Source organism: Sorghum bicolor, chromosome 2, assembly GCF_000003195.3.
Source record: "Sorghum bicolor cultivar BTx623 chromosome 2, Sorghum_bicolor_NCBIv3, whole genome shotgun sequence".
NCBI lineage: Eukaryota > Viridiplantae > Streptophyta > Magnoliopsida > Poales > Poaceae > Sorghum > Sorghum bicolor.
Genome location: NC_012871.2, coordinates 4,752,900 through 4,764,305, shown reverse-complemented (window position 1 = coordinate 4,764,305; position 11,406 = coordinate 4,752,900). Strand labels below are relative to the sequence as shown.

Genomic DNA, 11,406 nt, shown 5'->3' with positions numbered 1-11,406 from the left:
GAAAAAGGTTGGCTTGGCGCCCCTCCTCCAGAGATGGTTTCGCTCTCTGCATCTGCAGTGCTCCTTGAAAGCTCTGTTGTGGAAGTGCAGACCTGTTTGTGTTTGACACTTGTGGTTCAAGTGCAAGACTGTTGTTTTGCACAACACCGGTACATTTGAGCTTATATTCAGCAAGGTTTGACTCTTAGAATAAATCAGTGAATAATACTTTTAGCCAAAGTAAATGAACAGTGGGTTTTGTAAACTACATTCATCTGTGACCGATCTCCATGTGTGACAATAACAAGACACAGCTAGAGCTAGGCGTGGGTTCCCCAGCAGAAAGTTGCAAAGCACGTCAACGGACGGAACCGGCCGGCCTGGCGGTGGCGGCCTCCGCCTGCCCCTGGAAATGAAAAGCCGGGAAAGCAAAGAGGGTCGAAGAGTTGGAAGAAAAGAAAAGACGAGGGGCAAACCCAGCAGTGCAGTGCACGTAAAAGATAAAGCAAGTACAGTAAAACTAAAGGCGGTGAAGGAAGAAGGATCGAAATAATCTCGTCCAAGCAAAGCATCTGCACTGCAAGACACTTTGCTCTCTCCTCTCTCACCCACACGTATCTGTTGTATCATTTAACAGCAGCGTTTTTCTTTCACAATAAATTAACGAATAGTACGTATCATTTAACAGCAGCGTTTTTCTTTCACAATAAATTAACGAATAGTACTTTTGAGTCGACCAAGTGAAGTGAATAGAGATGTAATGTGTTTACAGTGGACAGGACACGGGCAAGTGGATTTTTGCCTCGTTTAGTGTCGCCCCGGCGCCGGGCGGGAAGATGGATGAGATCATCAGAGCCGCTGCTGGACCGTGGACGGACGCCACACTGGCGCACGACGTCTCATCAGGTATATATTCCCGGCGGCCGGTCGTTGGCGGTTTCGTATACGCTCACTCACTTGGCTCGCGCCGGGGCCGGGGCCGCATCCACTAGTACTCTGTTTTTGTTTTTGCACCAGAGAGAGAGAGAGAGAGAGAGAGAGACCTGGCGACGACTCAACCTATGTTTTGCTTGTGCGACGACCTAGTATTACTATTCATCCACTGTACTACGTAAGTATCGAACCGCAACGCACGGACGGAGGGACATGGCAATGCCAAGGCACAGTCAATCTCCAATGCAAAGCAGAGGCAGTCAGGGCCAGGGCCAGTGTCCCTTGTTTACTCTCTGAGGCCTTCTTCAGTTTTGAAAAAAAAATTTGGTTTTGGCTACTGTAGCACGTTCGTTTGTTTGTGACAAATATTGTCCAATTATAGACTAACTAGACTCAAAAGATTCATCTCGCGAATTAAAAATAAACTGTGTAATTAGTATTTGTTTTTATCTACATTTAATATTTTATACATGTGTCATAAGATTTGATGTGACGGACAATCTTGAAAATTTTTTGGAAACTAAACAAGGCTTGAAGGTTGGGTGGGGTGCTCGAGAAGTTGAGATGAATAGGGACGTGGCCAGAGGGAAGCAGATGCAGATGCAGATGCAGCAGTGTGTCTGCTCGTGCAGATGATGACATGCCTGCAATCCTTGTCCTTGTCTCTTCTTGTGGCCAAAAAAGAAAAAGAAAACAAGCTCAAGGAAGCCCAACGACAGAAGTGGATTGGAGGGGGAAAAAAATTAATGAAAAAACAAGAAGCCGAACGACAGAATTATTAGAGAGGCAAAAAACGAAAAACCAAAATTATTCATTTTTTGCGGTGAGCGTGGATCGAACACGCGACCTTCAGATCTTCAGTCTGACGCTCTCCCAACTGAGCTATCCCCGCTTGATAGAGAGCTTTGTGTAAAAACATTTAAAGTTATTCTGAAACTGTTTCATTGCACACTTCCTGCGTACGTGACCTGTGGCAGCTACCTCGGTCACCTGAAAGCCACGTGCCTGCCATGTGCCATGTTTAGTTTCCAAAAAAAATTGAAATTTTTTTCATATTCCTCAGCACATTCATAAAGTATTAAATATAAATAAAAATAATTAACTGTACAGTTTATCTTTAATTTATGAGACAAATCTTTTGAGCCTAGTTAGTATATGATTGGATAATATTTGTCAAATATAAACAAAAGTACTACAATATCTATTTTGCAAATTTTTTGGAACTAAGGCCTTGTTTACATGACATCAAAAACTCAAACGTTTACAAGATTCTCCATTACATCGAATCTTACGCCATGTATATACGAAGCATTAAATATAAATAAAAAATAACTAGTTATATAGTTTACTTATAAATCGTGAGACAAATCGTTTAAACCTAATTAGTTTATAATTAAATAATATATATTAAATATAAACAAAAGTGCTATAATATCAAAATTCAAAAAGAGATGTGTTGTGCCTTGACATGCCCGGACGGAACACGCCACACGGGAAGAGCCAGTTGCGCCTGCGCTGTGCATGCATGCCGATGCTGGCACGCACGGGCAGCACGACCTCCCAGTAGTCCAGGGACATGCCCCCATGCCGGGCCTGCTCGCCACGCTTCGTGTCTGCCACAGTCTGTCAGGCGTGTCAACTCTCGTCTGCACTGTGTCGATCGGGAACCCGGAACCACATTACCGGCTTGTTTGCAAAAAAATTTCAACATATGCACGGAGCATTACGCATAAATTAAAAAAAATTAAATATATAATTTATCTATAACTTGTGAGACGAACTTTTTAAGCATAATTACTCTTCGGTTAGATAATAATTGTCAAATACAAACAAAAATGATACATTAGCTAAACTTAAAAATTTTCGCGAACTAAGGTCCTAGTTACTCTTGTTTTTTTTTAACTCTACTCACATCAAATATTTAGACATATGCATAAAGTACTAAATATAAAATATTTATAAAACTAAAAATACAACTAGAAAATAAATTGCGAGACAAATCTTTTAAATTTAATTAGTTTTTGATTGAATACTAATTTCCAAATAAAAATAAAAATACTATAATAACCGTTAAATTTTAATACTCATTCAAACAACCCTTTAGGTGGTGTCTGGTTGAGATTGTTAAAATTTATCAAATAGTATTTTTATTTTATTTAACAATTAGTATCTAATTATAAAGTAATTAGATTTAAAAATTTTGTCTTAAAAATTATTCTCTAAATATATTTTTAATTTTATAAATAATTTATATTTAATACTATGAACCATGCCATAAGTGGCCACATTGACTGATGGATTGATGAGACGACGTGACGGGTGGATTGGACCAAGCACGACGACACCGACCAACGACGGGACGGCTGCCTGCATGGGCCGCATGGCGGTGGTACTTCAAATTTTTTCGACAAAAACATTACTCCCTCCGTCCGAAAAAGCGATTGATGTTTGGAGCGTTCGTTTTATTCAAAAATTTTATATAAATTATAAAAAAATAAATTATTATTAAAGTATCTTTAATAATAAAATAAGTTATTAATATGTCATCTGAAAAATAAATTACTAATAAAAAAATAAATTATATATCTCAAATGGAAACTGGAAGGCAAATCTATTAAGCATAATTAATATATCATTAGCATATGTAAGTTAGTATAGCACTTAAGGCTAATTTTTTAATCATAGTTAGTTTATGATTGCATAATATTTGTCACAAACAAATAAAATGCTACAGTACCGATAATTTTTTACTTTCGGAACTAAACAAGGCCACGGTCTGTCAGGTGTGTCAACTCTCGTCTGCACTGTGTCGAATTGTCGATCCGGAACCCGGAACCACATTACCTTCTTGTTTCAAATAAAATTTCAACATATGCACGGAGCATTACGCATAAATTAAAAATAATTAATTATAATTATGGACCATGCCATAATTGGCCACATTGACTTAGGCCTTGTTTAGTTGGCAAAAATTTTGGGTTTTCGGTACTGTATCACTTTCGTTTATTTGTGGCAAATATTGTTCAATCATAAACTAATTAGGGTCAAAAGATCCATCTCGCGATTTACAGACAAACTGTGTAATTGGTTTTTGTTTTCGTCTAAATTTAATACTTTATGCATGCGCCGCAAGATTCGATGTGATGGGGAATCTTGAAATTTTTTGAAACTAAACAAGCCGATAATGGATTGATGACCGACAGACGACGTGACGGTTGGATTGGACCTAGCACGACGACACCGACCAACGACGGGAAGGCTGCCTGCATGGGCCGCATGGCGGTCGTACTTCAAATTTTTTCCACAAATTTCCGAACACTTCTGTGGAAACTTTAAGACAAATCTATTAAGATAATTAATTTATTATTAGCACATGGAAGTAACTATAACACTTAAAACTAATCATAGACTAACTACTTTTAAAAAATTTGTCTCACATTTTTCAACCAAATTGTGTAATTAATTTATTTTTTTTATTTATATATTTAATATTACATGCATGTGTGTAAATATTTAATGAGATGTATGAAATTTTTTAGATGGGAAACGGCCTCAGAGAACTTGACGAGTACGTACTACGTCAATACATTTTATTGGTACAACATTATTCACCGTCATCAATCATCAATACAATACTCCGTATATCTACCACTGCATCGCCGACGTGCGTGCACACACAATGCATCCGCGGCAATTGCCTTGCGCCTGCGCATGCTGATTAGTACTACCGTACCTGTACGTCCGTAGTACGTAGTACTCCGTACGCAATCACGCAACAACGAGCCAGGTGACAAGCAGTCCACGACGACAAGAAGGTGTCACCAACGCAACATGCATGGATGCGTACCCACACCTGGCCGGTGCACGTACCAGGCACGTACTGCTCCTGCTACTCCGTATGGTACCTCTGCACCCTGCAAGGTTTTCGCCTGTGCGCGCATTCATTCCGCAGCTGCATGCGCATATCCCAAAAATAATGTAAATCTCACTTTTAAAAAGTAAAATTAGTGTAGGTGTGAAATTACATTATTTACTCATTATTATCATTTTTCCCATAAATAGAAACTGAAAAATAATTATTATATTTTTCGAATGTTCTTCTGTCATGGATAGGTAAAGTAGTGGTATTTTTAGTGCAAAAAAGAAGTAGTGGTATTTTAATAGGTAGGTCATTTTGGCAAAGTTGACCCCATACCTGTACGTTGCGTCGTCGCCTCCAGGGGCGTCGGCCGGTGTGCGTGCATGTCTGTTGCGTGCGGCATGCGCTACCACTACCGTACGACTACGATAGCTAGCGTTGTTTGCGTAGTGTGTTTGGTTGCACTCTACATGTGGCTAGGGCTGATTTAGGCCAAAAAATATGTGTTTGGTTGGTTGAAGAGGGCTTGGGGCATGGCCAACTTGGACCAGCCGTACAGAGATAGCCTGGCCAAGCTTTGGAAGCCCAAATCGGGTTTTCCCAACTGAGCCAGGCTCTGGCCAGCCGTCTCCTCCCGTTCTCGTCACCTCCGGACGCCGCCTTCCTCGTCACCTCCCGACGCCGTGCGCCCAGTCCGCAAGACTCTTGCTGCAGCTGCAACGCCGTCGTCTCGCACCAGCATCGATGGCCCGCGCCACCCCGCCGCGTGTCCGATGAGCGCCGCCAGGCTGCTCGGCCTCGCCGCGGAGCGAGAAGGAGATGGGGGCCGGACCAGCGACTGCTTCGGCGACGGCGACATGGCGGCCACCTCCATTTGGGAGGGCTGCGGAGGGCGATGCCGGAATGGAGGTAGAGGCTGACGCGCAGGCGGAGGGGGTTGACGACGACGAGGCGGAGGAGCTCGACTGGAAGACGAGGCGGACTTTGAGCACAGGGCTCACCAGCGCAACGGGCAGCAGCGTCCCAGAGCCCCCGCGCGCGCTCACGCATCATCACCTCGAGCGCCTCCTCCCGCCGATGCCGCCTTCGCCGCGCGCCTCCGTCCCCCATGTCCACTCCGTGTCACAGGTGTCTCTGATGTGGATTGGGGAAGGAGGCGGCACAAGCCCAGCACGAGCAGCACCCAAATTCCGCAACCTCTCGAGCTCGCCCGTGGCGGTGGGTGGCTGGCCGCGGTCGGAGCTGGGGAAGAGAGAGACGAAGTGGAGGAGGGAGGGACGAAGCCGGTGCTTGTATTGCGGGGTTTTGTTTTGCGCAAGGAAGGAGGCGAGGTGTTCGATGAAATGTCTAAGAGGGGGTGAGCTCACCGGAATAGAGAAGAGGTAATTGTATGCAATGAAAATCAGACAGCCAAACACATCTAGTAGTTGGCCAGGTTTAGTTGATACATGCAACCAAACAAGACTATTCTAGCTAGTTGAAGGCAGACTTGAGCTAGCCTGATTTACTTAGTTTTACTAGCCAGGTTTGTAGAGGACACGAAACAAACACACCCGTAGTTACATACAGTACTCCACTGGAAAATAATACCCTTGATTGCCTGCCTTTTATTTTCAGCCTTGAGACGACGATTGACGGCACGACCTACGCCGGTGCACTGGCACTACAAGTTGCTTGCTACTAGTAGGAGGAGTACTGCTCCCCACGTCCCATAAATAAATATATTTCTTTGACTATTATAATTCATTTCTAAACATTTATTTTATTTAAGTTTTTTATACAAATAATAGAATAGATAAATTATTATAAAAATATATCTAACAATAAAATAAATTGCAATAAATAAATAATGTTTATTTAAATCTTATAAATAAGATGAATGATTAAATATGAATTATAGAAATAAAAAAATACGTTTATTTATGGGAGTACATCATATCATGACGACACGTCTTGACTCTTGACGCGTGGCCTAATTAAGGCCTTGTTTAGTTCCAAAAAAATTTTGTAAAATTTTTCAGATTTCTCGTCACATTGAATATTTAGACACATGCATGAAGTACTAAATATAGACAAAAATGAAAACTAATTGCACAGTTTGGTCGGAATTGACGAGAGTTGGTCCATGATTGGACAATATTTGTCAAATACAAATGAAAAAGCTACGGTGTCCATTTTGCAAAATATTTTGGAACTAAACAAGCAGGGGCGAAGCCAACTCGAAATTTATGGTGGAGCACTTATAAAGAGACATACACAATTTGGTAGCAATGTATGGTGAAATTTTATCTAGTTAGTGGTAATTTTTTACTTACCCCCTGGTGCCGGTGCACCAGGCAACGTGAACGTGGCTTCGCCCCTGTAAACAAGGCCTAATTGTAGACAGTGTCTGGACGTACAGACAGGCCGCAGCATGCTGGCACTTCCATACGCTAGCTACTGCGTTGCGTTCCATGCATGCACATGCTGTACTGTTGACGTACGTGATATGAGCGCGCGCCGTCGACGACGACGTCGTCGTTAAGCATAGCAGAGATGTGTGGCCCCGCCTGTACAAGACAGTTGCCAGCGCGCCGCACGCACGTACTGTACGTCCACGGCTGGCATGCATGCCTGGCGCGCGAGACAGACACGGGGGACGAAGCAGGCAGGCCGTGCATGCATATGCGTGTGTGTGTGTTTGGCCCGTGGTGCACTGCACCACTGCAGTTAGGCCCTGTTTTAAATGATTTCGCTACCGTAATACTTTCGTTTATTCGTGTCAAAAATATTATTCAATTATGAACTAACTACGATCAAAAGATTTGCCTCTCAATTTACAGTTAAACTGTACAATTAGTTTTTATTTTCGTCTATATTTAATACTTAATGCATGTGCCGAAAGATTCAATATGACAGGTAATCTTGATAACTTTTTGTTTTTTAGGTGAACTAGACAAGGCCTATATGCCTTGTTCAGTTTGCAAAAAGTTTTGGCTTCCGGTACTGTAGCACTTTTGTTTGTTTGTGGCAAATATTCTCCAATCATAGACTAACTAGGGTCAAAAGATTCTTCTCGTAATTTACAGATAAACTATGTAATTAGTTTTTATTTTTATCTATATTTAATGCTTCATGCATGTGTCTTAAGATTCGATGTGACGAGGAATCTTGAAAATAAATTTTGGTAGTTAAACATAGTCTCTCTCTACCACTCGCCGGGCCCATTTCTCTTCTTTATTTTATTTTTCCCCATTCGTTCGTCGAGCGTCTAGCAAATACGTACTAGTAATCATGCTGATGTAAGTAGTTTTTAGTGATTATTCATATAACTTGCAGAAATTAAATGTATTTCTTCATCGACAACATGTAAGTCCTGTTTAGTTTCCACATAAAAACTTTTCATCTCATCATATTAAATATTTAGTCACATACATAGAGCATAAATATAAATTAAAAAATAACTAATCAAACAGTTTGTATGTATTTTACAAAACCAATCTTTTAAGTTTAATAATTAGTTTATGATTAGATACTAATTATTATAATTATAAATATGCTGTAATATCAAAAAACAAATCTTTTTCGTAAACTAAAACCAGGCCTGCAGTGTACTTTCACGGCCTGCGAGAGCCTTTATGGACCGTCGTGTAGGACAAGAGTCGGTTGAAGGCCCAAAAACCGATCCGTCGCGCGGGTCTGCACGCCCAACAACTTGAAAGCCCACGGCATCATATCCATCGGCCGCTCACTTAATTTTAATAAATAAATAAGGAAAATCATCAGCAGCTAGGCCAGTATCAATGCATGTTTCATGAGAGTGTCATACACATTAAATAGAGTGCCACATAAGCAAAATTGCTGACTTGGCAGGGTCATTAAATGAAGGAGTTTCATCAGATGAGAGAGGAGTTTTATCCCCATAAAACTCTTATGACTCGGTTACCTAGTTTATAGTCTTGGTAACTGTGCCATGAAACTATGCATTGAGACGCCGTGGTCGGCGGGCATCCCGTGGTGGTCTGCTCCGTTGTCCTCCGCGAGTCCGGCGAGCCGAGCAAGAAGGTCTGAGCCGGCCGGCGGTGTCCCGTCTGCTTGCTAATCGCCGTTTTGACGGTGATGATGTTTGTGCATGTGCAATAATATACTGTTTGATGGTGATGAGACGTTTGTGCAATACTGTTGGCTGATAAATTACGGTAGAAAGTAATAGATTCGGCTGATAAACTTAAGCGAACAAGACATATAAATATGTGATGATGTTTGTGCAATACTGGTTGGTGGCTAATTCTACCCACATTCACATCATGCACGGTTCTCCAGCTTATACTTCTATTCAAGTCCACTTTTACTCCCTAAATAGTTTATATGAAAACTAGCAAATCATATTAATTATATTAAATCATGATTTTTTAATTAAATAAAGATAGTTTTTATATAAAAATTATAGATCTCGATGAGATATCTAACTTTCTATTTTTGATTTTTTTTTCATTTGAGTTCATTAAAATACTAAAAAAATAATGATATATTTAGATTTAAAGGTATTTTTAACTTTTCACCCTCTATTGTTTGACAAAGTTAGTCCAATCTAACGGCAATGGCATAGAGGGCAAAAAAATTTTTAGAATAGTGGTACTAAAATTCGCTAAACTTTGTCGGTGGCTCACCGAAAATTACGATCTTTTTGGTGGCTCGTGACGAATTTCTTTTAGACATATTGGATTCTTTTTCTCCGGTCCGGCTCTTTTTATTTTCTGATGATGAAACCTTTTCCGTGTCAGATCGTCCATTGCATTGTGTTTGGTGGAACTGCTCCAAAATAGTCTAGGCTACGTATATAAAAGACGCGAGCTAGCTGGAATGTATCACAACCGAGAAATTTCAATATTTATGACTCAATTCGCATGCCTCTAAAGATTTAGGACTCAGTTCGTTTGCCTTTCAAAAAATAGGACTGAACATGCGAATTGCTTCAAGATTTAGGATTTCAGACATTTTCAGTTATTTCTATTTTTTCTGAAATGTTTTCACCTCTCCCTGGCACCTAAAATGACTAGAGTGCCCCTTACATCTAATCAAGAAGGTTGCCCGTACCACGGACATCGCCATTCACATGAACAAGCCGCACGGGTTCAGCTACAAGAGCGGTTGGCGCTGCTGGTGATGCTGCAGGCGCTGCACCACGCCAAGAGCCGCGTCGACGTGGTGTCCGAGACCCGTGTGCGCAAGCACTTTGCCTGGCCCAACTGCCGAGCCTCCTCTTAGGGTCCAGCCGAAACCCTAGCTTGCTGCAGCTTGAGCGCAGGGCAGGCCGGCGGATGGGGATGGCGGCGGACTGGAGGGCAAGAGGAGAGGAGGAGGGCGGCGGAGAGAGAGGGCGGTGGAGGACCGGAGGGCGCTGGCCGGCGATGGAGCACCAGCGAAGGTCCGGCGGACGGCAAGCGTCGCGCTTGCGCGACTGGGAGTTGCGGCCGCGACGGATCGAAGAGAAAAGTAGCGTACGAAGGAACCAGGGAGATGTTTTAGATGCAAGGGGCACTTTGGTCATTTTAGGTGCCAGGGAGAGGTGAAAACGTTTCAAAAAAAATATAAATGACTGAAAATGCCTGAAATCCTAAATCTTGAAGTAATTCGCATGTTCAGTCCTATTTTTTTGAAAGGTAGACGAATTAAGTCCTAAATCTTGAGGGGCATGCAAATTGAGATTTCTCATCACAACTCGGGCATGATTACTGATTCGTACCTACTGCTCCCTCAGAAATCTATCTACTATATGTTAATATATGTTCCAACTTCCAAAGTAACTAAGAATTAGTAGTTCTACTGTTCTAGATGGCCCGTTATAGCTTTCCGTACGGTATACTGAATCCAAAGTAATTAACTACTCCGGAGTTTCATTTCTGAGGTTTTAGACTTTTAGGTAGAGTTGTTATAGCTTTACGTTGGTACTGATTTTATTTCTATAGGTACAATGTGGCTATAAGCAATAAAAAGTTCTTAGTAGCTAACAGTTTTTGTGCTGCTGCCCTCTTAGTAGCTCCAGCACCCCTATGAGTCTGATTTGTCCATTACATTAGTGTTAATTAGTCTTAAATTCTTATTAATCTCTAGCTTTAATCCTATATGTTCACTATTTAGCCCACCTTTTGTCCCCATCCTGGATCCGCCAAGCGGCTTGCATGAGGAAGCAAAGAGCTCTTTTTGGCGGATGATCTGGAGAAAGCAAAGCTGGAGAAGAAATGAATTAGTTTTGCTGGGATGCGTGAAGCATGGAACATGCAGTCTGTTGTTTTCTTTTCATCTGCTATCTGTGAAGAGCTGTTGGAGCCCGTCAATGCTGTTGAGTTTTTCTGATGTGGATGTGATGAACAATGTAAACGCTTAAACTCATGGTCTTTGCAATGCAGTGAGGAATTGCATGCTAATGGAACGAGCGGATCCAAACAGGCTATGGAGCGAGTAATTGCAGCCTCCTAGCTAATAGTTTGTTGGTCTCTATTAGCAGATCCATTTGGATTCACTAGTATTAGTTTCAGCTGCTAACTAGGTGGATCCAAACAGGCCCTAAGACAAATAAGGATTGCTTGCTTTAGATGATTACAATGTATGCCTCCCCTTATGTTCTTCACTTAACAAATGGTGTAGTTAAATTA

The 11,406-nt window shown here is 41.6% G+C and overlaps 1 non-coding gene across 1 annotated transcript; it reads right to left on the bottom strand.

The window, feature by feature from the left end:
- Window positions 1,732-1,804, bottom strand: TRNAF-GAA. The gene has a single exon. It is a non-coding gene; the product is annotated as a tRNA-Phe (tRNA).